The sequence below is a fragment of the Ranitomeya variabilis genome, chromosome 4, assembly GCF_051348905.1.
Source record: "Ranitomeya variabilis isolate aRanVar5 chromosome 4, aRanVar5.hap1, whole genome shotgun sequence".
Lineage (NCBI taxonomy): Eukaryota > Metazoa > Chordata > Amphibia > Anura > Dendrobatidae > Ranitomeya > Ranitomeya variabilis.
The window spans coordinates 303759129-303786174 of NC_135235.1; the positions used below are offsets into that span (position 1 = coordinate 303759129).

Here is a 27046-nt window from a genome sequence, read left to right on the forward strand (position 1 = left end):
TCAAATAGGAGAGGGCAGTGACACAGGATCACCCTCCAGGTAACCTTACCCGGGTGTGGCCCTGCTATGTCCATACGATGAGTGTAATCAGGTTTCCATCAGACAGAGTGGACACTAAACTCAGCTGTTAGCAGCATAATTAGGCCGAATTAAAAGAATTATGACAGCAGATCTCCTGTTCTATTTTTCTGAGATGATATTTTACTATGATTCTTCAGTTTGTGACTACAAAGGATGTATTTTAGTTAAAGGGATTATCCAGGCCTTTTTTTTTTTTTTTTTACTAACAGTTTCCTCTGTAGATGCTAACACAGGAAACTAGCTGCCTGTTCTACCCAGTGCTGACTCAGAGTGGACACCGACCGCTCCTGCCAGCGATTCAGCTGCTCCACGTAAACAGAGCAGCTCTTCCTCTTCCGGGCTGCTCCGTCAACAGGTCGTGACTGCCGAATGTACCTGTCTGACAATAAGCTCCCTGCAGTTGTGCAGCAGGGAGCCGGCTTTCAATTGGTATGACTTTTGACAGTCCATGCCCCGTCAATAGAGCAGAAGAAAAGCTGCTTTTCTGTCGACGTTATGCCAGCAGAAGCCACTGAATTGCTGGCAGGAGCGGTCTATGATCACTCTGTTCTGGCAGAGATTGGCGCCGGGCACAACTAGTAGGTAGTTAGCAATCAGCTGACTGTTAGTTCTTGGTAAAAAGATTAAATAGTCCTGGATAACCCCTTTAGGCCACGTTCAGTATTGGGTCAGTATTTTACCTCCAGTATTTGTACGCTAAACCCAGTAGAGGATGATAGATAAAATACAGAAGTGGTGACGGGTTTCTATGATACTTTTCTTCTGATTGTTCCACTCCTGGTTTTGGCTTACAAATACTGAGGTAAAGCCGGTGATGTTTTTCCAAAATGAAACATCCTTTGATCAGTAAATAATGTTAACATCTAACAATATTCAGTTACTTACAAAGGTGGGAGAAATACTTGTGGAAAATTGTGTCACTGAGTGTTTGTTTTTGACTTGAATGTTTTTTTGTTTGTTTTTTCTGGCTTAATCACTTTTTTTTTTCTCAGCAGTAAGAAGAAAAGTAGAATGCATTTTAAGTCGTCATGGGAGTTCTGTAGATTTTCCACTAGAGGGCAGTCTTTACACTATGCAATTCTTGTCATTGGTTTTAAAGGCACATTGTTTCTTGTTCTTCATTTTTAAATGTCAAAAGCATTTTGCATTATGGAGATATTTTGCTATATGAGTTTAATAGCACAATGTAAATATTTTAGGCTGTTTGCAATAAACCAACGGGCGGGCGGATGGTGTGGTTTTAAGAGCTGATAATGTACAAATTGTATTTTTTCGCATGACTGGTGTAAAAACATCAGATGTATCTCTTTATTTATAATGGGGGTCTGTTTATTTTCCTTTAGGGTATTTGCCAAATGCTCGATATCTTACTTAAAACCAAACAGCCCCAATTATGGTTACGCTTTATTAGTTTCCACAACTGTCCTTGGGGTCTACATTTAAAATATTGGACGTCAGGGATGAATATCGCTGTTTTCTCCCCTGTATTGTGTGACTGCTGTGCAATGATTCTTCATCTGACTTTAAAATTGCAATCCCTGTTAAGTCACATCCCTAAAGTACACCACTTTTTTTTTACTTTTAACAACTTCTTTTTTTTTTGGGGGGGGGGGGGGGGGAGAAAATTAACAATTCTAGTGGAAGTAGTCATCAGATTTGGCAACCCAACCCATCGGAGGGGAAGTGAGGATGTGCATTAAGGGTCATTAATTTCTTAGCCATTCATTTGCTTTGGGATGGGGGGGTATAATTGGCTTTGCTGCCTAGGGCACCAAAGTACTTTGTACTAGATCTGAACTCACTTCATGGTAGGTGGAGGGTTCTAAACCCACCTGATCGAAAAAAGGCAAAAAATAAGCTTTTTTTATCATACCATCGAACAAAAAGACTAATGTACCGTGAATAAAAATGGTATTGCTCAAAAACTCCTCTTGTCCGGCAAAAAAAACTAGCTGCCATACAGCTCCATCAGCGGAGAAGTAAGTAAGTTATAGCTCTCAGAAAAAATATTGTTTTTGCATTGCTATATCCTAAAAATTAGTTTTTAATATGTAAAAGCGCCAAAACATAAAATATTCATGTGGTATTGCTGTAATCGTACTGATCCGAAGAATAAGTCTGTGCTATCACTGTTACCACATGGAGAACGACATAAAAAAAAAAAACATCTGTGAATTGCCAGTTTTTGTTCATTCTGTTTCTGATCAAAAAATGTTGTGTGCCCAAAAATGCTTAATGCCCAATAAAAGTCAACTCCTCCCGAAAAACACAAGCCCTGACATTACTCTGTCTACCAAAATATAGGAAAATTATAGCTCTCAGAATATGGCGCTGCAAAAACTTTTATTTATTTATTATTTTTTTTAAGTGTCTTTTATTGGGTGACAGCAGCCAAATTAAAAAAAAAACAACTATATAAGTCTGCTATTGCTGTAAATGCACCCACCCTAAGAATAGTCATCTAAACCCTTTTAAGCACACGAGAAACATTGTAAAAAATAAATAAAACCAATTCTTCACCTTCTGTTTATTTGTTCATTCTGCCTCCCAAATATAGCAGTAAAGCTCTGCTCAAATTTATCCTGTGTCTCCATGTAAATCTCTGAAATACGTGTTTCAGACAAAACCTCGACAGAAGATTCCCTATGAGGCAGATGGAGGCACTGTGGACGCCGTTTGACATGTGATCCGGTGGTGTCCGTTGTCTTAGGCGTGCAGAAAAGCGCTCTCTGCCACAGTTTTGTGCACTTCTAAAAAGGACACTGCTGAGCAGAAGCCAGACGGAGTCCAGAGTAACTCTGCTGCCTCATTATAGTGAATGGATCCCTCAGAGGTTTCATCTGAATCACCTCATTCAGAGATTTAGATGGAAACCCTGATGTGAGTGCTCAGCGTAGAGCGCAGGATAAATGTGACCCGAAAATGTTATGTAAAATGTTTCCAATAAGAGCTTCAACTCAATCCACAAAATAGCAAGTCCCCACTCAGGTCTGTCATTTATCAATGGAAATATAGGGGGCTTCTACATTACTGGTTGTACAAAGCTTCTGGAGAAGCAAAATTGCTCTTTGTCGCCCAAAGAAATTCTGCAAATTCTGCTCTCCAACATCCTAATGCCCCCTCACTTCGGAGCCCCACAGTGTGCCTATACTGCAGTTAGCATTTTTGTAGTGATGAGAGCCTGCTTAATTTACGGGGTGAGTATCTCCAATAGCACAAACTGGGCATAATGTGCTGGACACTACAATGTACTGGTGACTACATCGGCAGGTTTGCAATTTTCACTCAGCAACATCCATCGTGGCTTGAACACCCCTGGGGTGAAATCATCACTACACCCGTAGATAAATTCCCAGAGGGGTGCAATTTCCAGAATGGGATCACTAGAGGGGGGATTGTTCTCTTCTGGCACTTAGGGGTTCTGTATATGAAATCTGCAAACTATTCTATGAAGTTTTATTCACTAAGAGTCAAGTGTGACAAATTTTTTTGTGCCATTTTTACCATGTGAAAATGTAAAATCTTGGGCTAAAACTAAATTTTTGTGGTAAAAATTTAATAATTTCTTCCTCACTGCCCAATGGTATAAAAATCTGTGACACATCCATGGTGTCAATATGACACCAGAACCTTTAGATTAATTGAGAGGCGTAGCGTGTAAAACAGGGTCACTTATGGGGGAGGGGGGGTTTCTGCTGTCCTGGCATTTCAGGGGCTCTGCCAATGTGACATGGCACCCACAAACCATAACAACAAAATCTGTTCTATAATATGGCGCTCTTTGCCAACTGAGCTTCCACTGTGCCTGAAAAGTATTTCCCAATTACATGTAGGGTACTGGGGCTATTGGGAGAAATTGCACAACAAACTGAGAGGTCCATTTTTATCCTATTAGCCCTTATAAAAATTAACAGCTTGAGGCTAAAACAACATTTTAGTGGTAAAAATATAATTATTCTTTCTTCACCACCCAATGGTATAAAATTATGTGAGGCAAATGTGGTGTCAACATGCTCACTGTTTAGGCACATCAGGAGATCTGCAAATATAACATGATTTCCTCTATCTGTTCCAGCAAATTTTGCTCTCCAAAAGTCAAATGGCGCCCGTTCCCTTCCAAGCCCTGCCGTGCTCCCAAACAGTTTTCCACTACATATAGGATGTCTGTTTACTCATTGGAAATTGCACAACAAATTATGTGGTCCATTATCTCCTGTTACCCTTGAGAAAATGAAAAATTTGGGGCAAAAGCAACATTTTTTTTTTGTGGGAAAATATTATTTTTTTATTTCACGGCTCAACGTTTTAAAACTCTGTGAAGCACCATGGTCGAGCTGCTGCTTCATTGCACCCTGGCACTTTACGGGAAAATTGTGTCCCAGTCCCAACTTACTGGACGTGTGGGGTGCGTCACACTCACCTGTTGACCGCAGGCTTCTGCTTTTTCTTGGTCCCCCTCCTCAGGAGACGCCACACATAACTTAGGGAACGCACAGTTCATTGTAACAAGCAAACGTTTATTGGGCAGTTCCAGTTCCTCAGACTGTGACACGCAGTTTTGGGCATAACACTTCTTATTCCTTGTTTCTTTAGCACAGTCCGTCTCCAGCATCACTCTCCGTTCCTCCTGGACTATCCTCACGTTAACTGGTTTTCCAGGGATTTCCTGTCCAGTCCCGCAATGTAGTGGGGATCTGTTACCTTCCCTTAGCGCCGTTTATCATCCACTTCCTCTGTACACTAGAGCAGTGATTTTCAACCTTTTTTGAGCCGCGGCACACTTTTTATACTTAAAAAATCCCGGGGCACACCACCAACCAAAATGGCACAAAATGACACTAAAACAGTACATATTCTACATATAGTTAATAATATAGATTCTAAATGTATTTATACTCACTCAGTGTGAATATACAGCGTTTCCGCGCTGTATTTTCCGCACCATGTTCACAGCGGATTTGGTTTTCCATAGATTTACGTGGTACTGTAAACGTGATGGAAAACTGATATGAATCCGCAGGGACCAATCCGCTGCGGATCCGCAGCCAAATCCGCACCGTGTGCACATAGCCTAATTCTAACCCTAATTCCAACCCTAACCCTAATTGCAACCCTAATTCTAACCCTAATTCTAACCCTAGCCCTAAGTGCAACCCTAGCCCTAAGTGCAACCCTAGCCCTAAGTGCAACCCTAGCCCTAAGTGCAACCCTAGCCCTAAGTGCAACCCTAGCCCTAAGTGCAACCCTAGCCCTAAGTGCAACCCTAGCCCTAAGTGCAACCCTAGCCCTAAGTGCAACCCTAGCCCTAAGTGCAACCCTAGCCCTAAGTGCAACCCTAGCCCTAAGTGCAACCCTAGCCCTAAGTGCAACCCTAGCCCTAAGTGCAACCCTAGCCCTAAGTGCAACCCTAGCCCTAAGTGCAACCCTAGCCCTAAGTGCAACCCTAGCCCTAAGTGCAACCCTAGCCCTAAGTGCAACCCTAGCCCTAAGTGCAACCCTAGCCCTAAGTGCAACCCTAGCCCTAAGTGCAACCCTAGCCCTAAGTGCAACCCTAGCCCTAAGTGCAACCCTAGCCCTAAGTGCAACCCTAGCCCTAAGTGCAACCCTAGCCCTAAGTGCAACCCTAGCCCTAAGTGCAACCCTAGCCCTAAGTGCAACCCTAGCCCTAAGTGCAACCCTAGCCCTAAGTGCAACCCTAAGTGCAACCCTAGCCCTAAGTGCAACCCTAGCCCTAAATGCAACCCTAGCCCTAAGTGCAACCCTAGCCCTAAGTGCAACCCTAACCCTAAGTGCAACCCTAAGTGCAACCCTACCCCTAACCCTAATGGAAAAACAAAAATAATTATATTTTCTGTATTTTATTATTGTCCCTACCTATGGGGGTGATAAAGGGGGGGGTTTATTTACTATTTTTTTATTTTGATCGCTGTGATAGAACTTATCACAGCGACCAAAATGTATAGGAACGAATCTGCCGGCTGGCAGATTCGGCGGGTGCATTGCGCATGCGCCCGCCATTTTCCAAGATGGCGGCGCCCATGGAGAAGACGGCCGGACACCGGGAGGGACATCGGAGCTAGGTAAGTATGGGGGGGGTGGGATCGGAACACGGGGGGGATCGGAGGACCGGGGGAGCGGACAGGAGGGAGGAGGGGAGCGGACAGGAGATCGGGGCAGAAAGGAGGGGGCACCATAGTTTGGGGAACTTTCCCCGCGGCACACCCGACCATGTGTCGCGGCACACTAGTTGAAAATCACTGCACTAGAGGATAAGGCACTCTTTGTAGTATCTGTACTGAGCTCTAGGCTCCAGATGTTGCAGGAATGTCCGTAAGAGATTCCAGTAAGGCCTCCCATTGCCTTGAACTATGGCTGCCCTCTATACTGTACTTCCCTATGTGACTATCAGGAAGTAGTCCTCTTTTACTAAGACATTCCCCTCTCACTATGGGCCAGTCCCAAGCGTTAACTATGTCTGTCCCTACAGTATGTAGCTGGGCAGAGCTCCACCACAAACACTTTTACTATACCGTACTTACATATTATACCCAGGCTTTGACTGGCCCACAAGAGAACAAGAAAATCCTCCGGTAGGTCACTGTAAGAGTGTGCCACCACCTATTATATGAGCAGTACTTGACATAATATACCTTGTTACATGAATAAGATGCTTCCCTTGTACATATTGAGTAATCTACTCAGTTCATTGTTACATAAATTTGTGATGGATTATAATATCACATTTGTACGTAGATGTAAAAGTGGGGCCCTGGAGTTGGTTACTGGAGGGCCCTTGGCACCCTAATCCTACTTTGCTTGTGTCTCTTGTATTCTGCAGCTCTGTGTCCCTGTCTTCAGTCTGCTATCGGGTAGTTTGTTGTGAATGACATATACTATTTTAGAGCCCTGCCTCCATAACACTTTTAAAGTAACTTGGAATAGGAGGTGACATTATGATACCACAATGTATGGAGATATATATATGGCCTGCCTTCTGTAAGTGGCACCCCCATAATTCCTGATACAGCTTGTAGAGTATTGAGTGTAGCAGTGCTCACTCCCATCATTGTAACCTTGTAAAAATAAAGTGAATACAAAAACAAACTCCCATGACACTTATTTTTTCTTTTTAATTTTTTTATTGGAATAGCAATAAGCAACACTGTAATAAAAATATTACCGGCTCTTTAAGAAATTAACCCATGATCACAATGACTCTCAGGTCAGGAGCTATACGGACCACAGAACTAGCTGTGGGCATTGAGGACCAGCTGAGAGCCAATGGACCGAAAGATCCAGAGGAAGGCAAAGAAACCCCCCCAGAGAGTTCTGCCTCGGGGGGGGAAAAAATTCCTTCCTGACCCCAGTTGTGGCGATCGGATATTTCCCTGGATCACATCTGTCCTGCTGCATATTGCTGTATATCTGCATGTATTATAGAGTCAATTTGGAAAGGAAAAGATAAATACACTTTGCTCATAGGTGCTTATGATCTAATATACAAAATATACAATACACACCCTGCTCCTAGGAGCTTACAATCTAATATACAATGCACACCCTGCTCTTAGGAGCTTACAATCTAATATACAATACACACCCTGTTCGTAGGAGCTTACAATCTAATACACACCCTGCTCCTAGGAGCTTACAATCAAATACACACCCTGCTTCTAGGAGCTTACACTCTAATATACAATACACACCCTGCTCCTAGGAGCTAATAATCTAATATACAATACACACCCTGCTCGTAGGAGCTTACAATCTAATACACACCCTGCTCCTAGGAGCTTACAATCTAATAGACAATACACACCCTGCTCGTAGGAGCTTACAATCAAATACACACCCTGCTTCAAGGAGCTTACAATCTAATATACAATACACACCCTGCTCCTAGGAGCGTACAATCTAATATACAATACACACCCTGCTCCTAGGAGCTTACAATCTAATATACAATATACATCCTGCTCCTAGGAGCTTACAATCTAATATACAATGCACACCCTGCTCCTAGGAGCTTACAATCTAATATACAATATACACCCTGCTCCTAGGAGCTTACAATCTAATATGCAATATACACCCTGCTCCTAGGAGCTTACAATCTAATATACATCCTGCTCCTAGGAGCTTACAATCTAATATACAATATACACCCTGCTCCTAGGAGCTTACAATCTAATATACAATATACACCCTGCTCCTAGGAGCTTACAATCTAATATACACCCTGCTCCTAGGAGCTTACAATCTAATATACATCCTGCTCCTAGGAGCTTACAACCTAATATACAATATACACCCTGCTCCTAGGAGCTTACAATCTAATATACAATATACACCCTGCTCCTAGGAGCTTACAATCCATTACAAACCAAAAAAAATCCCTAGAGCTCTAAAAATTAACATTTATTTAAATATTTTTAAAAGGGTATATCACATAATTGTAGTAGTTATCCAAAGAGTGCAAAAATAAACAAAATTAGGTAGGAGGGGAATAAAAACTTAACTAGGGCTAATCTCTCCCTAGACTGACCCTAGACTCACCCTTCCTACCAGCGGAGGTTGGCACCCTAATTGTTGACATAATGGCGCCCCCGCTCAACATCGGCAGCCCTAAAGGCCCTCATGCACCCTAAAAAACTTAACGCTAAATATACACAAAAAATATACACACATATAAAAAAAAATCCAATTATCTCGTAGTGCCAGAAGAAATATTGCAACCAAAAAAAATTAATGGCAGCAAAATGACCTGTATTAAATGGTAGGGTCAAAGTATGTAATGCTAATTACAATACCTTAGACTGCAATTAGGGACCAAAGATTCACAGATATTGTAACTGAAAAAATGCGCTATGTCTAATATTAGGGCCAAAGTCTATAGTGCTAATGGCAATATTACAGTTTTAAGTGGAAAAATATAGCCACTATTCCTATTGCACTGTACCCTTAAATTTCAGATGGTTTTGTAACATACACATTCTTTGTTAAATGACCTGTATATCGATTATTGAGCACCTAATCTATCAGTGGCAAATGCCGCATTTGATATCTCTATTGCACAATGCCCATACACTTTTGTCAGATAACCGGTTATGGATGCCCAATCAGATAATGACAGATGCCATATTTCAATAATCATATTGCATAATGCCCATCAAGAAATCATATTCCATAAAAAGACAACAGCAGGGTATTGACAATTCAGAAATATCACAAATAAATCCGTGGTCTCATCTCGCTCCTGACTACACAAACAAAGACGTGTACAAAATGTTTTAAAAAGAAGTTTCCACCAAATTGTGGTACTTATCAGCCATTGTTCAGCTCTCTCTATTGCCCAATGCGTTTTCCCCTTAGGACGTAAGGGTTCATCAGGGGACTAAAGGTACCGTCACATTTAGCGACACTGCAGCGATCTAGACAACGATCCCGATCGCTGCAGCATCGCTGTGTGGTCGCTGGAGAGCTGTCACACAGACAGCTCTCCAGCGACCAACTATGCGAAGTCCCCTGGTAACCAGGGTAAACATCGGGTTACTAAGCGCAGGGCTGCGCTTAGTAACCCGATGTTTACCCTGGTTACCAGCGTAAACGTAAAAAAAAACAAACACTACATACTTACATTCCGGTGTCTGTCCCCGGCGCTGTGCTTCTCTGCACTGTCAGCGCCATCCGGAAAGAACAGCGGTGACGTCACCGCTGTGCTCTGCTTTCCGGCCTGCCGGCGCTTACAGTGCAGAGAAGCACAGCGCCGGGGGACAGACACCGGAATGTAAGTATGTAGTGTTTTTTTTTTTTTTTTTACGTTTACGCTGGTAACCAGGGTAAACATCGGGTTACTAAGCGCGGCCCTGCGCTTAGTAACCCGATGTTTACCCTGGTTACCAGTGAAGACATCGCTGGATCGGTGTCAGCGGGTGATCCAGCGACGAAATAAGGTGCTGGCCTTCTAGCTCCGACCAACGATGTCACAGCAGGATCCTGATCGCTGCTGCCTGTCAAACTCAACGATATCGCTATCCAGGACGCTGCAACGTCACGGATCGCTAGCGATATCGTTCAGTGTGAAGGTACCTTTAGAGTTGCGGGCTAAAATCTGACAACGGTCAGGAAGGGTGAGTCTGGGGAGAGATTAGCCCTAGTTAAGTTTTTATTCCCCGCATACCTAATTTTGTTTATTTTTGCACTCTTTGAATAACTACTACTATGTGATATACCCTTTTAAAAATATTTAAATAAAGGTTAATTTTTAGAGGTCTAGGGTTCTTTTTTGGTTTGTAATATCAGTAAGACCTCACTAATTCTTATGAAGGTTTTTGTAGCTTACAATCTAATACGCAATATACAGGCTGCCCCTGCTTCTGCAGGCATACAGTATTTTTCGGATTATAAAATGCACTTTTTTTCCCTCCAAATTTTGGAGGAAAATGGGGGTTATGTCATTTGAAGGTAGCTTATTGGGGTGGCGGCTGCGGTGGTGCGGGGTCACAGGAGGCAGGGTCGTTGCTTCAGGAGGCTGGCAGAGGCAGCAGGAGTGGGCCGATGCTGCTGTCCCTGGGCTCTCATAAGATGTTGACGCTGGTGAGCGGAGTCTTCTTTTCCATTGATTTCCTTGCCGTGAGCTTCGGAAAAATGGCTGCTGGATGTGGCACATGCGCAGATTGAGATCTCCGGATACGAGATCTCGTCTTCCGAGAATATTTTCTCCCAAGATCCCAATCTGTACATGTGAGGCTTCTGGCGGCGATTATCCCGAAGCCCACCACAGGGAAATCAATGGGAAAGGGGACTCCACTCACCAGCGCAAACATCTTATGAGAGCCCAGGACCCGCAGCATCGCCCCACTCCTGACACTTCCAGCTTTCAGAAGCAATGACCCTGCCTCCCTTGATGCTGGCAAGCTGCCATTAAACCATAACCTATGTTGTTTAAGAACATTTTTTTTCCTTTTTTCCACCGGTGCACCTTATGGTCAGGTGCGTTTTATAGTTCACAAAATACACATAATAGATTTGCAGGGTGTGATCAGAGTAGCATCCGTTTCTCTTGGAGGTGGAGAGGGGGGGAAAAAAGTTTCTCCATTTTGTCAATCTGCGAAAATCGGAGAACATATATATAGGTATGAGCCTGCTCAGGCAGAGCTCTGTGCTTCTGTGTGTTGATCAGCATGCCATAGAGCAGCTGTTTGGAGCGATCAGTGGGTTTCTCAGGATCCAGACGTCCACTTATCAACTCCAGATAAGGCCTCGTGCACACGACCAATTTTGTCATCTGAATGCTGTCCGTGGTTTTGACAGATAGATAGTACTCGTATCTGTGATAATGGGGCTGTTTTTTCATATCTAATCGGCAATGCAAGTCTATGGGCCTGTGAAAAAATTGGACCCCACTTTGATGACATCTGAGTTTGATCCATTTTTCACAGACTGACATAATGGAGGATTCTTTTTTTTGTTTCCCCTCTCCATGTCCGAGAAAAACTGATGCCACTCTGATCTGAGTTTGACCAGAGTCTGTAACTCTATTACGCCAGTTGCCGTTTTATCAATTCTGCTCATTATATCCTGTGGTTCCAGTTCTGGTCCTCCTGCTGCCATCAAGCTACTACGTTCTCCATTGTTTCCGCTCGGCCTTCCTGCTGCACCACCGTCATCTGTCCGTGCTTCGTTACAGCTGCTCCTCTGAACTAGAACCAATCATTACAAAAAAGAGCATTAAATGGCAGGTCCTGTTTAAGGAATCCTGATACACAAGAGAGAACACGTCACTTAGAGATGTTTGCTGAGATTTTTTAGGGGTAAATGGAGCAGTTCTAAACTTCACCACAAACACCTCACAGCTACACAATGTGTGAATGGGGCCTTAGTGTTAAGTGAGCAGCTACCTATCAGGACTTGTCTTCCTCAAGCTGCTGCCTCTGGGGACACAAGCAAGGTGGTTCAGGATAATAACTGTATACATTCTGTACCAATTGTGATGTCATGTGATGTCATGTGCCCCGTGATGTCATAACTGTCACTAGTGGGTTATGTATCACGTTTCCAACATCAAGAGTAGAATTAATAAAAGAAAATCACAGGCTGCAAATAACCACCAGCCTCATTATTAATTGATTCATGACGCACGTTAAAACCTAAACATTTCCACCCTTTTATTCTAATCCGTGTCACCTACTGTTCTATGAACTAAAGAAAAACACACGACGCCATACTGCCATTCCTGATCACGATAAACCGTCAGTTCCCGGTCACCCCTGATCCAACAGGACCAAGGGAGCCGATAAAGGAGAACTGTAGCAGTCTCCAATTAAATTTGTTATGATAACGTTTTCACAACATTAACGGCAAAGCTACCCAAAAGTAGAACTAAGTGGAGTTGTCTCCCCTGGCCCTCCCCTCTCTATATGCTTTTATTAGAGCACATGGGTGGCACAGAGGGAAAACCAGCCGATTGGTGAGGGTCTTCAAGACCACATGATCAGTAGATCACCAGCAAGTCCTCATTTAGGGAAGGGGTTGTCCAGATTGGTAACCCCTGTTAGGCCGGGCTCACACTGGCTTAATAAAGAACCAAAGTGTTCATATTTTCCTTAGAATCTGGACAATAACATTTTTTTAAAATAATCGGATCAGTATAACAATCACAGGACACATGATGCAGCGTTTTTTGCGAAGATTTTCAGGTGAATTACGTCATTCTGAATCCCACTACTAACCCCCATCGATACAATTTGTGAATGAGGTCGTAAGTGAAGACTCCCCTACCTGGACTGGTTTCCTTCAGGCTGTCAGGCTCTAATGAAACAAGATGGCTCAGGGGTTGCACTTTGCACATTCTATGCCAATTGTGATGTCATCTGATGTCTCTGATGTTTATGTGCTTTGTGATGTCATCCAAACTGCCTGTTTAACCCCTTACTACCCAATGACATACTTTGATTTTGTGAACAGGTTATTTGGATGCAATGGCCCAGACAATGAAGAGACAATGGTAATCATCCAAAACTATTTATCTTTCTACCACAGAAAGGAAATCTAATTGTAGGGACACACACACACACACACACACACACACACACACACACACACACACACACACACACACACACACACACACAGATATATACTAGATGGTGGCCCGATTCTAACGCATCGGGTATTCTAGAATGTGCATGTCCACGTAGTATATTGCACAGCCCATGTAGTATATTGCCCAGCCACGTAATATATTGCCCAGCCACGTAGTATATTGCCCAGTGACGTAAAATAAAAAATAAACATATACTCACCTTCCGAAGTGCCGTTGAAGTCCTGGCGCCTGTGTACGGTGCACGCGGCAGCTTCCGGTCCCAGGGTTGGTATGAGCGCAGGACCTGTGATGACGTTGCGGTCACATGACTGTGACGTCATGGCAGGTCCTTCTCGCGCAGGCCCTGTGATGACGTCGCGGTCACATGACCGTGACGTCATGGCAGGTCCTTCTCGCATAGCATCCTTGGCACCGGAATCTGCCTGCACTGCCGAGGACACCGCGCCACGTCGGAGGGTGAGAATAACCTTTTTTTTTTTTATTATTCTTATTTGTAACATTAGATCTTTTTACTATTGATGCTGCATACGCAGCACCGATAGTAAAAATTTGGTCACACAGGGGTTAATAGCTGCATAACCGGAGTGTGTTACACCGCGCTCCGGTAACGCTGGCATTAACCCTGTGTGAGGGCTGAGTGGAAGGGAGTATGGAGCGGGCACTGACTGCAGGGAGGAAAGAGCGGCCATTTTGCCGCCGGACTGTGCCCGTCGCTGATTGGTCGTGGCAATGGTCGTGGGCGTTTTGCCACGACCAGTCAGCGACTTGGATTCCATGACAGACAGAGGCCGCGACAAATGAATATCCGTGACAGACAGACAGAAAGACAGAAGGACAGACGGAAGTGACCCTTAGACAATTATATAGTAGATATATAGATAGATGCAGGTAAATAACGTTAGGCATAATAAGAATAAGAGCGGTACTGTACTTTACGACACTAAACTAAATGCAATATCATATTCAATGTTCTATTTCTATACAGTACATTATTCTTATGGTTCAAAAGTCAGACAGATATTTATGCCTTTCTGTCTTAGCTCAATGGGCGCCACTCTCAACACTAGACCTGACTGTCGTATTCTGTACAAGCGTGTCATGAATCCACACCGCTGCCACCAATATGTCACGGATCGGGGTGACTTTAGGCCAACAGACGGCTATCACATGTGCAGGGGGGCTTATCTTAGTTATCCCTCCACTGCTACAATGTGATGAAAAAACACACACAAGGCTATTGACCTCTTAGTTTACAGCAGGGGCTTATTTTAGGTATCCCACTGCTCTTCAATATACCACTGCTCTTCAATATACCACGAACTGCAGGGATTTATGTATATCCCGCTTACAGTTCCACTTGAAACTTGCAGCTCTCTGGCGCCCCCCTTACCCTCAGGTCAGATTAGGTACTGCACCTAGAGTAACTAGTCGCCAGAAAGGCTGCCTGCTATGTACTGGCTATTGGGCACGCTGCAGCGAGGCGATATAAATACTCCCACTCAGGCAGGAACAATAATTATCAACGCCGCAGTCGCTACAACGACACCCAAAGGCCCGCACACGGGATGCTGCCACCAGCTTCGATTAAACGGATCCGAAGCTAACCCAAAACAGTAGCGCAATTCCCTTCAGAAGGCTTAAGGTACGTTTTAGAACAGGAAGAACGAACTAGTACTTTATATATTTTACTCCGAAAGTTTAAGGCAGTGTTTACAAAAAAGGCATATAAAGATATTACAATATGAGACAATTGAAAATGTACAAGGTAATTATAAAATAAAGGGATTAAATGAGAAAAGGTAACACTCACATGTTCTCAGTCCATTTCAGGCAAAACCATGCTGGTGGGGGGGACCCCAAATGTCCCAGTGCATCAGGAGGTCTGGATAGGAACAGCTCCTCCAGTAAAACTCTCTAAGACTCCAGGCTGGGTTAAGAGTAAAGACTTTTAACCTCCAGCCTCGTGACATCACTAAAGGGGTTGAGTTAGGATCGCCCTCCTCCTTCCTCAGCTGTACAGTTTTCTCCAACCATTCTTATGACTGTCATATCTTCGCTGGAGAATCTGGCATAACAAACCCCTCATTCAACTTGTATTAACATTTTCTCTCTATAGATACTAAATTCGGGCTAGTAGAGACACTCAGTTCCAGAGAAATCCGTATTTTGTCCCTGTTTGAACTAGAAGCCCGCGTTTATCGTGGCCGATAGATCCGCCGATGGAGATTCCCAAACTGGACATATTATTTTCCTAGACAAAACCGTTGGCCCAATATCTTACCATAACAGAACAAAGAGCCTCATGTTTTAAAAGGGAGATCAGACCAGTTCTAGCTGATTCTAGATGGGGGAGGGATGAGTAAGTTGCCCAAAGCCTGGAATTTACGACTAGAGCAATAAAACCTTTTCTACACATCCACATCTCAGCAAACACAAACACACAGAGAAGGGGGGTTTTTAGCCCACAGCAAAGCTACGAAATCATATTACATTTCATACAATATCGTGACAAAGCGGTTTTGATTGTTAGACTGGCAGTAACGCGGGTCACGAGTATTTGCCGCTAGTCCTCAAATCCTTTGTAAGTGAGTCACTTAGTACTCTGCATGTGCTCGCCACACTATCCGCCCTTGTTCTCTTCCGAAGCGTAGCAACAGCCCACATCCTATACCGTATGTCTACGCTGGAAGTAACTTTTAGCAATATTTTCTAACATCCGTCGGGACGTTTCGCCGACGCATTAGGACGTGACACTCCCAACGGAAGTGTGAAAGAGGCCTTAGAGGAACTGTCCTCCACTCCAGCCGGTGAACACGGTGACTTTGGCAGCAACACCCATCGTGTAGCATAATCACAGCACAAGTATCGCTTTGCAACCGCCTAGGGTGCTGAGACAAACCAGTTGCAAAAATTCAACTGGATATGATTTTGTGTCTTTTTTGTCATGGTCGCATTACCATTAGGGTTGCAATGTGACCTGGTTCCCTTGTATTATGCTGTGACGCAATGTTTTGGTTGTTTGATTTGTACATAGAGGGCAGTATTATAGTGGTTATATTCTTGTACATAGGAGCAGTATTATAGTGGTTATATTATTGTACATAGGAGCAGTATTATTGTAGTTATATTCTTGTACATGGGGCAGTATTATAGTAGTTATATTCTTGTACATAGGGACAGTATTATAGTAGTTATATTCTTGTACACAGGGGCAGTATTATAGTAGTTATATTCTTGTACATAGGGAGCAGTATTATAGTAGTTATTTTCTTGTACATAGGAGCAGTATTATAGTAGTTATATTCTTCATAGGAGCAGTATTTTAGTAGTTATTTTCTTGTACATAGGAGCAGTTTTATCTACTATATAATTGTCTAAGGGTCACTTTCGTCTTTCTGTCTGTAACGGAAATCCCAAGTCGCTGATTGGTCGCGGCAAAACAGTCACGGCCAATCAGCGACGGGCACAGTCCGGCGGCAAAATGGCTGCTCCTTCCTCCCCGCAGTCAGTGCCTGCTCCATAATCCCCTCCAGTCAGCCCTCACAGAGGGTTAATGGCAGCGTTAACGGACCGCGTTTTAACGCTCTCCGTTAATGCAGCTATTAACCCTGTGTGACCAACTTTTTACTATTGATGCTGCGTATGCAGCATCAATAGTAAAAAGATCTAAAGTTACAAATAATAATAATAAAAAGAGGTTATTCTCACCATCCGACGTCGCACGCTGTCCTCGGCAGTGCAAGCGGCAGGTTCCGGTGCCAAGGATCCTATGCGAGAAGGACCTGTGACCGCGATGTCATCACAGGTCCTGCGCTCATACCAACCCTGGGACCGGAAGCTGCCACGTGCACCGCACACAGGCACCAGGACTTCAAGGGGCCTTCGGAAGTTGAGTATATGTTTATTTTTTATTTTAAGTCTTCTTTAACCACGCATGTAGTGCCCACATTGCTATATACTACGTGGGCTGTGTTACATACTGCGTGGGCTGTGCTATATACTACATCTCTGTGCTATATACTATGTAGCTGGGCAATATACAATGTGACTGTGCAATATACAACATGACTGTCCAATATACTACGTGGCTGTGCAATACACTACGTGCTCTGTGTTATATACTACGTAGCTGTGCAATATACTATGTGGCTGTGTCGGTTCTGTTATATACTAAGTCGACTGTGCAATATACTTCGTGGCTCTGTTATATACTACGTGGCTGTGCAATATACTACATAGCTGTGCAATACACTACGTCGCTGTGCAATACACATATACACATATACTACATGGTTGTGCAATATACGTGCCTGTACAATATACGCGCCTGTGCAATATACTACGTGGCTATGTTATATACTACGTGGCTATGTTATATACTACGTGGCTCTGCTATATACTACGTGGCTGACCAATATACTACGTGCCTGTGCAATACACTACGTGGCTATGTTATACTAGATGGTAGCCCGATTCTAACGCATCGGGTATTCTAGAATATGTATGTAGTTTATTTATGGAGATTTTCGAATAATACATTGAATACACCGGATTCGGCCGGCCGGGCGCGACCAATTAGCGAAGAGTGGTTCAAATCCCACGCCAATTCACGGCCGGACTGCGACTGTCGCTGATTGTTCGCGGCCGGCCACGTAGTATATAGCAGCCCACGTAGTAAATAGCACAGCTACGTAGTACATAGCACAGCCACGTAGTATATAGCACAGCCCACGGAGTGTATAACAGCCCACATAGCATATAACACAGCCATGTAGTTTATAACAGCCCACGCACGCAGTATATAACACAGCCCACGTAGTGTATAACACAGCCCACGTAGTGTATAACACAGCCCACGTAGTGTATAACACAGCCCACGTAGTGTATAACACAGCCCACGTAGTGTATAACACAGCCCACGTAGTGTATAACACAGCCCATGTAGTGTATAACACAGCCCACGTAGTGTATAACACAGCCCACGTAGTGTATAGCACAGCCCACGTAGTGTATAGCACAGCCCACGTAGTGTATTGCACAGCCCACGTAGTGTATTGCGCTGCCACGTAGTGTATTGCGCTGCCACGTAGTGTATTGCGCTGCCACGTAGTGTATTGCGCTGCCACGTAGTGTATTGCGCTGCCACGTAGTGTATTGCGCAGCCACGTAGTGTATTGCGCAGCCACGTAGTGTATTGCGCAGCCACGTAGTGTATTGCGCAGCCACGTAGTGTATTGCGCAGCCACGTAGTGTATTGCGCAGCCACGTAGTGTATTGCGCAGCCACGTAGTGTATTGCGCAGCCACGTAGTGTATTGCGCAGCCACGTAGTGTATTGCGCAGCCACGTAGTGTATTGCGCAGCCACGTAGTGTATTGCGCAGCCACGTAGTGTATTGCGCAGCCCACGTAGTGTATTGCGCAGCCCACGTAGTGTATAGCGCAGCCCACGTAGTGTATAGCGCAGCCCACGTAGTGTATAGCGCAGCCCACGTAGTGTATAGCGCAGCCCACGTAGTGTATAGCGCAGCCCACGTAGTGTATAGCGCAGCCCACGTAGTGTATAGCGCAGCCCACGTAGTGTATAGCGCAGCCCACGTAGTGTATTGCACAGCCCACGTAGTGTATTGCACAGCCCACGTAGTATATAGCAATGTGGGCATCATATCCCTGTTAAAATTTAAAATAAAAGTTATATACTCACCCTCCGTCGGCCCCCCCGGATCCAGGCGAGGCGTTTACCGATGCTCCTTGTGACGCTCCGGTCCCAAGTGTGCATTGCGGTCTCGCGAGATGATGACGTAGCGGTCTCGCAAGACCGCTACGTCATCATCTCGCGAGATCGCAATGCATGGAGCGGTCACCGGAGCGTCGCGAGGAGCGGGAAAGGCCTGTTCTGGATCCGGGGGCTGACGGACGGTGAGTATATAACTATTTTTTATGTTTTTTTTATATTTTTAACATTAGATCTTTTTACATAGGCAGCATCAATAGTAAAAAGTTGGTCACACAGGGTTAATAGCAGCGTTAACGGACTGCGTTATACTGCGGCATAACGCGGTCCGTTAACGCTGCCATTAACCCTGTGTGAGCGCTGACTGGAGGGGATGTTTTGCGAAACCCGACTTTTTGAAAAGTCGAGTCGGGCGAAATCGGCCGATTACTGCGAAAAGTCGAGGATCGGCCGGAACACGAAACCCCATGCATGTCAATGGGGATTTTTTTTATTTTATTTTTTTTTTTTATTATTTTTTTTTTCTCTCTCTCTCTCTCTCTCTGTCTCAGTCTCTGTCTCTCTCTCTCTCTCTCTCTCTCTCTCTCTCTCCAACGCGGGATTTCCAGGACAGACAGAAAGACGGAAGTGACCCTTAGACAATTATATAGTAGATACTACATGGCTGTGCAATATACGTGCCTGTGCAATGTACTATGTGGCTCTACAATATACTACGTGGCTATGTTATATACTACGTGGCTCTGCTATATACTATGTGGCTGACCAATATACTACGTGCCTGTGCAATACACTACGTGGCTATGTTATATACTATGTAGCGCTGCTATATACTACGTACGCTGTGTTACATACTACATAGCTCTGTTATATACTACGTAGCTATGTTATATGCTATGTCGGTTGTGCTATATACTACGTCACTGCAATATAGTACGTAGCCTGTGCTATATACTACCTACATATTCTAGAATACCCGATACGTTAGAATCGGGCCACCATCTAGTAGTAGTTATATTCTTGTACATAGGGGACAGTATTATAGTAGTTATATTCTTGTACATAGGGGACAGTATTATAGTAGTTATATTCTTGTACATAGGGGCAGTATTATAGTACCGTAGTTATATTCTTGTACATAGGGGACAGTATTATAGCAGTTATACTCTTGTACATAGGGGAAGTATTATAGTAGTTATATTCTTGTATTTAGGGGCAGTATTATAGTAGTTATATGCTTGTACATAGGGGCAGTATTATTGTAGTTATTCTTATACATAGGGGCAGTATTATTGTAGGTATATTCTTGTACATAGGGGCAGTATTATTATAGTTATATTCTTGTACATAGGGGGCAGTATTATAGTAGTTATATTTTTTTACATAGGAGGCAGTATTATCTAGCAGCAATCCAGATAAAGATACAATTCACATCTTGTGTGTTTCATGCAATGTTGGGGCCATTAGTCATAGCAAGCAAGCTATGACTAAGAGCACCGGTATTGCTCTAAACATGTTAGACGTGAATTGTATTTTTTTTGGATTGCTGGATTACCATTTTATATGACTAGCATGAGTGCTGGACTGCATCTGGATATACATTTCTACTGCATTAAAGTAATTTTATTGTTTGTACATGGGGCAGTATTATACTAATTACGATTGTTACAGGGATGTTAAACTCAAATTCACAGAGGGCCAAAATGAAAAACTTGGACAAAGTTGGAGGACAACCTTGATATTTATTTAAAAAAAAAAAAGTCAGTCGAGAAAGTTTTTCCTTATCAAATATAACTATGAACCTTTTTATATGGAAGCAAACTTAGAGGTTTTCCTACAAAGTACATTTTAATTAATGGATCTTTAAAGTTAGATCACATTACCGGAGGATTTGGTATTTCCTCGCAGGCAGGGGCGTATATCTAGAAATCATGGGGCCCCATAGGAGAAGTTCTAGTCTCCCCCCCCCCCCCCCCCACCAAAAAAAAAAAAAAAAAGAAAAACAATCAGTCAAACAAACAAAAGACCTTAATATTCAGTGTTGGTACAGAGGAGCATATCTCACAACTTTGCAATTTTTACAAAGTAGTTTTCATCCTATTGAAACCCCTAGATTGCCCTTTCATTGCCCTTATAAAGACTGATGCCAACAAAAGTGCCCCCCTCAAACACAGTATGATGCTACCACAGTGAATTCCTGAATTCCTCCACCGTACTCTCCACTTGCATGGTATGATGACCCTGTTGCCCCTCAACCTCCACAGCAAAGTATGGTGAACTCAACATATTCTGATACCCCAATTGCGATCCTCACATAGCCCTCCACACAGTATAATGAGCCCCACAAAGTCCTCCATATTGTATAATGGGCCCCACATAGTCGTCCTTGACTAAATAATGGGTGCCTCATAGTTCATACAGTGTAATGGGCCCCACATAGTCCTCCATACAGTATAATGGGCTCCACAGTCTTCCATACACTATGATTGACCCCACATAGTCCTCCGTACAGTATAATGGGCTCCACGTAACCCTTTATACAGTTTTATGGGACCCACATAACCCTCTATACACTATAATGGGCTCCACGTAGTCCTCCATACAGTACAATGGGCCCCACATAGTCCTCCATACATTATAATGGGCCCACGTAGTACTCCTTGACTGTATGAGACCCACGTAGTCCTCCATACAGTATAATGGGCCTCACGTAGTCCTCCATACAATGTAATGGACCTCACGTAGTCCTCCATACAGTATAATGGATCTCACGTAGTCCTTCATACAGTATAATGGACCCCATGTAGTCCTCCATTTAGTATAATAAGCTCCATGTATTCCTCCATACAGTATAGGGGTACCACTTAGTCCTCCATATAGTATAATGGGCCCCACGTAGTACCGCGTACAGTATAAATGGCCCCACATAGTAATCACTCTGCAGGCCAGCGTTTAAAATGTATGATATTGTACATACGCTCCTCCATTGTAATTGCAACACCAAGATTAAAGTCTCAAAATTATGGAAAGCACAGGATGGATAGACATGGTAATTATGTGCAAATGATAAAACAATTGAATAAAATTCTTCAAAACCTCTAGTGGTATTCAGAACGGAGTATGAGCGCCACGTGCAGAAATCCCCGCACTTACACACTTTAGTTGTAATTACTGAGGTTATTAAACAAGCCCTCTCATGAAGATTTTCTTTACTAAATCTGTATATGTGTGTATGTATTAATATGCTCGCCAACCACCCTCCTCTCGGTATCCTGCGCCGTTCTACTCCTCTTAGTGACATCACTGCTCTTCAGACTGGACAGGTCATGCTGCGCTCTACGTAACCCAGAAGTGGCTTTTACAATGTACAGTTGTGGCCAAAAGTATTGACACCCCTGCAATTCTGTAAGATAATACTCAGTTTCTTCCTGAAAACTGAGCCTACAACCTGCAGTAACCACCGATCGACCAAACCGCTGCATGACCAGCTCTATCCTCGCCTACTGTATTCTCACCCATCCCTTGTAGATTGTGAGCCTTCGCGGGCAGGGTCCTCTCTCCTCCTGTACCAGTTATGACTTGTATTGTTTAAGATTATTGTACTTGTTTTTATTATGTATACCCCTCCTCACATGTAAAGCGCCATGGAATAAATGGCGCTATAACGATAAATAATAATAATAAAATGATTGCAATCACAAATTCTTTGGTATTATCTTCATTTAATTTGTCTTAAATGAAAAAACACAAGAGAATGAAGCTAAAAGCAAAACATTGATCATTTCACACACAACTCCAAAAATGGGCCAGACAAAAGTATTTGCACCCTCAGCTTAATACTTGGTTGCACAACCTTTAGCCAAAATAACTGCGACCAACCGCTTCCGGTAACCATCAATGAGTTTCTTACAATGCTCTGCTGGAATTTTAGACCATTCTTCTTTGGCAAACTGCTCCAGGTCCCTGATATTTGAAGGGTGCCTTCTCCAAACTGCCATTTTTAGATCTCTCCACAGGTGTTCTATGGGATTCAGGTCTGGACTCATTGCTGGCCACCTTAGAAGTCTCCAGTGCTTTCTCTCAAACCATTTTCTAGTGCTTTTTGAAGTGTGTTTTGGGTCATTGTCCTGCTGGAAGACCCATGACCTCTGAGGGAGACCCAGCTTTCTCACACTGGGCCCTACATTATGCTGCAAAATTTGTTGGTAGTCTTCAGACTTCATAATGCCATGCACACGGTCAAGCAGTCCAGTGCCAGAGGCAGCAAAGCAACCCCCAAACATCAGGGAACCTCCGCCATGTTTGACTGTAGGGACCGTGTTCTTTTCTTTGAATGCTTCTTTTTTTCTCCTGTAAACTATATGTTGATGCCTTTGCCCAAAAAGCTCTACTTTTGTCTCATCTGACCTGAGAACATTCTTCCAAAACGTTTTAGGCTTTTTCAGGTAAGTTTTGGCAAACTCCAGCCTGGCTTTTTTATGTCTCGGGGTAAGAATTGGGGTCTTCCTGGGTCTCCTACCATACAGTCCCTTTTCATTCAGATGCCGACGGATAGTACGGGTTGACACTGTTGTACCCTCGGACTGCAGGGCAGCTTGAACTTGTTTGGATGTTAGTCGAGGTTCTTTATCCAACATCCGCACAATCTTGCCTTGAAATCTCTTGTCAATTTTTCTTTTCCGTCCACATCTAGGGAGGTTAGCCACAGTGCCATGGGCTTTAAACTTCTTGATGACACTGCGCACGGTAGACACAGGAACATTCAGGTCTTTGGAGATGGACTTGTAGCCTTGAGATTGCTCATTCTTCCTCACAATTTGGTTTCTCAAGTCCTCAGACAGTTCTTTGGTCTTCTTTCTTTTCTCCATGCTCAATGTGGTACACACAAGGACACAGGACAGAGGTTGAGTCAAGTTTAATCCATGTCAACTGGCTGCAAGTGTGATTTAGTTATTGCCAACACCTGTTAGGTGCCACAGGTAAGTTACAGGTGCTGTTAATTACACAAATTAGAGAAGCATCACGTGATTTTTCGAACAGTGGCAATACTTTTGTCCACCCCCTTTTTTATGTTTGGTGTGGAATTATATTCAATTTGGCTTTAGGACAATTCTTTTTGTGTTTTTTCATTTAAGACAAATTAAATGAAGATAATAATAATTAATTTGTGTTTGCAATCATTTTCAGGAAGAAACTGAGTATTATCTGACAGAATTGCAGGGGTGTCAATACTTTTGGCCACAACTGTAAGTCTATGGAGCATCAGGTCCGGCTCATGTATGGGACATAGTGATCCAGAGAGTTTAAAGAGCCGTCACGTCACTAAGAAAATGAGCAGAACGGTACTGAATACCATAGAAGACAGTGGTATGTTATTATATTAGCTCACACACATACTACATACACAGATTTAGGAAAAAATCTTCATGGGAGGGCTTTTAGTTCGTCTGAGGAATGTTCTGCCGCCAAAATACTCTTGGGCAAATCATCAAGATCTTCTGCTGGCGGTTGATTTTGCAATTGCCGACTAATGAGCTCCCAGTTGTGTTCAATGAGACACAAGTCTGGATATGCTGCAGGCCATGGTAGCACATTTAGGTCACACAAGCTGCTCACTCAAGCACAAGCAACATGCGGCCTGGTGTAGCCATGTTAAAAAAAAAAAAAAAAAAGTCTGTTGGGACACGCCGGAGAAATGGTTGCATCACTTGGTCCACTATTGATACTTTCTGTACTGTAAAGGTACCTTCACACTAAGCGACTTTGCAGCGAGAACAACGACGATCCGTGACGTTGCAGCGTCTTGGATAGCGATCTCGTTGTGTTTGACACGCAGCAGCGATCTGGATCCCGCTGTGATATCGCTGGTCAGAGCTAGAAGTCCAGAACTTTATTTTGTCGCTGATCACCTGCTGTCCATCGTTGGATCGGCGTGTGTGACGCCGATCCAACGATGTGTTCACTTGTAACCAGGGTAAACATCGGGTTACTAAGCGCAGGGCCGCGCTTAGTAACCCGATATTTACCCTGGTTACTATTGTAAAAGTTAAAAAAAACAGTACATACTCACATTCTGATGTCTGTCACGTCCCCCGGCGTCCACAGGGTTACGCGCTGCTGCTGAGAGCTTCCTGCACTGACTGTGTCAAAGCAGAGCACAGCGGTGACGTCACCGCTGTGCTCTGCTTTACTGCCGGCGCTGACACATTCAGTGCAGGAAGCTCTGAGCAGCAGCGCGTAACCCTGTGGACGCCGTGGGACGTGACAGACATCAGAAGGTGAGTATGTAGTGTTTTTTTTTTTTTTACTTTTACAATGGTAACCAGGGTAAATATCGGGTTACTAAGCGCGGCCCTGCACTTAGTAACCCGATGTTTACCCTAGTTACCCGGGTGCTGCAGGGGGACTTCGGCATCGTTGAAGACAGTTTCAACGATGCCGAAGTCGTTCCCCTGATCGTTGGTCGCTGGAGAGAGCTGTCTGTGTGACAGCTCCCCAGCGACCTAAACAGCGACGCTGCAGCGATCGGCTTGTTGTCTATATCGCTGCAGCGTCGCTGAGTGTGACGGTACCTTAAGTGAAATTTGACATCACATACCAAGCCTGAGGTGTCAAACGGCGTCTACACAAACCATTAGAAGGTGTTCACACAACATTGGCCTAAGAGCCAAGCATCCAGCAACAGGGGGTCCATTGACCTCACACCCTCGCTTTCAAAGGCTATCATGGTGCAGAGCAAGAAGGCTATGGATTCTAGAGTGAGGAGTCTCGCATTTGTCTGGAATGCAATGATACCTGGAGATTGGTTTGGAGACCACAAGAGCAAAACTAGAAAGTCTTTCATGAAAACTCCACACCGGTCCAAATCCAGGGCTATGATGTGGGGTGGCATAATGTACATGACTCTGACCCCTCTAGTCTTCATTTCCGGCACATAACAGCTTGGTGTTAAAATTGGAGAAATGGCCATACCCCTTGTTCCACCACCAAATCAAAGTATCCTAGGAGGCCTTTTTCAACACAACGTGTTGCTGTGAGCAGCCTGCATGGTTTAAACGTCCTACCATGGCCTGTAGTGTCTCTGGACTTGTCTCCCATCGAGCAAATATGGGATGCCATTAGTTGGTAATTGTAAAGGAAGCTGCCAGCAGCAGATCTTGATGATTTTTGTGCCCAAGTGCATTCAGCATGGCAGAGAATTCATCAGCTGCCCATTAATACCCTCATTGAGAGCAGCCAAGGCTGTAAGTGCAGGAATTTCTGCATGTGACGCCCACACTCAATGTTTAGAAAAATTAGATACTATGGAACGAATGAAAAAATAGAATCAATGTTCAAATTATTAACTTGTCTATCGATCCTATGTTTTCCATATTTCCATGACTTTTCCTTTCTGGTGCTGCAGTTTCATTGTGGAGGAGTATAGTAACAGTATTATAATAGTTATCCTGGACTAAGGCATGGATGGCCTATGATCTGTGGGTTTCTGGGACAGAAATTAAGATGTTATGCACATCAGTGAACAAAACTCTTACAATTGTGCTCATGTCCTGCATTTAATCGGAACAACCATATTTTATGCCTGACAGTGGAGAATAAGAGTTGGCACAACATTAAACTTGTGGTAATGGTAACTTGGAGCAGAGGGACAGCTGGCTTCCCATTAATTTTGCATGACTCTTAAGAATGTAGCGCAATAAGCACATCAATAATGCAGGATTTTTTGTATTAGATTTTTGATTGACAAGGAGGCTTTTACAATTAGTCATGCGGTTATCACAGTAAAAAGGAGTAGGTCATGTCTCATTCATTTATCAGATACATTGGGTGTTACCTGACCCTGCAGCTCCACAATGGCAGCCAAACACATGAACCTCCTATTCCTGTTGGCTATTGGGTTAAAGTGGTGTTGTTTTTTTGTACTAATTCCATTTTTGGTAAATCTGCAGTCATGGGGATCTCCCATTTGTCACAAGAACATTGGTCCATTGACATGATCCAACAGGGCCAACATGGCTGAATATTGAAACAGAAGAAGTGGAGAGGTTGTTGCGCATGTACTGTGTCTCCACCATTGAAGTCTAAGGAACAGCAAGGCAGGTGCTCCTAGAGGTGGAACCTAAAACTA

General features: G+C 43.7%; 1 protein-coding gene across 6 annotated transcripts in view; it reads left to right on the forward strand.

Moving 5' to 3' along the window:
• KCNAB2 (potassium voltage-gated channel subfamily A regulatory beta subunit 2) overlaps window positions 1–27046 on the forward strand; it is a 206215-nt gene that overhangs the window by 88476 nt on the left and 90693 nt on the right. The gene's annotated exons all lie outside the window — the stretch shown is intronic.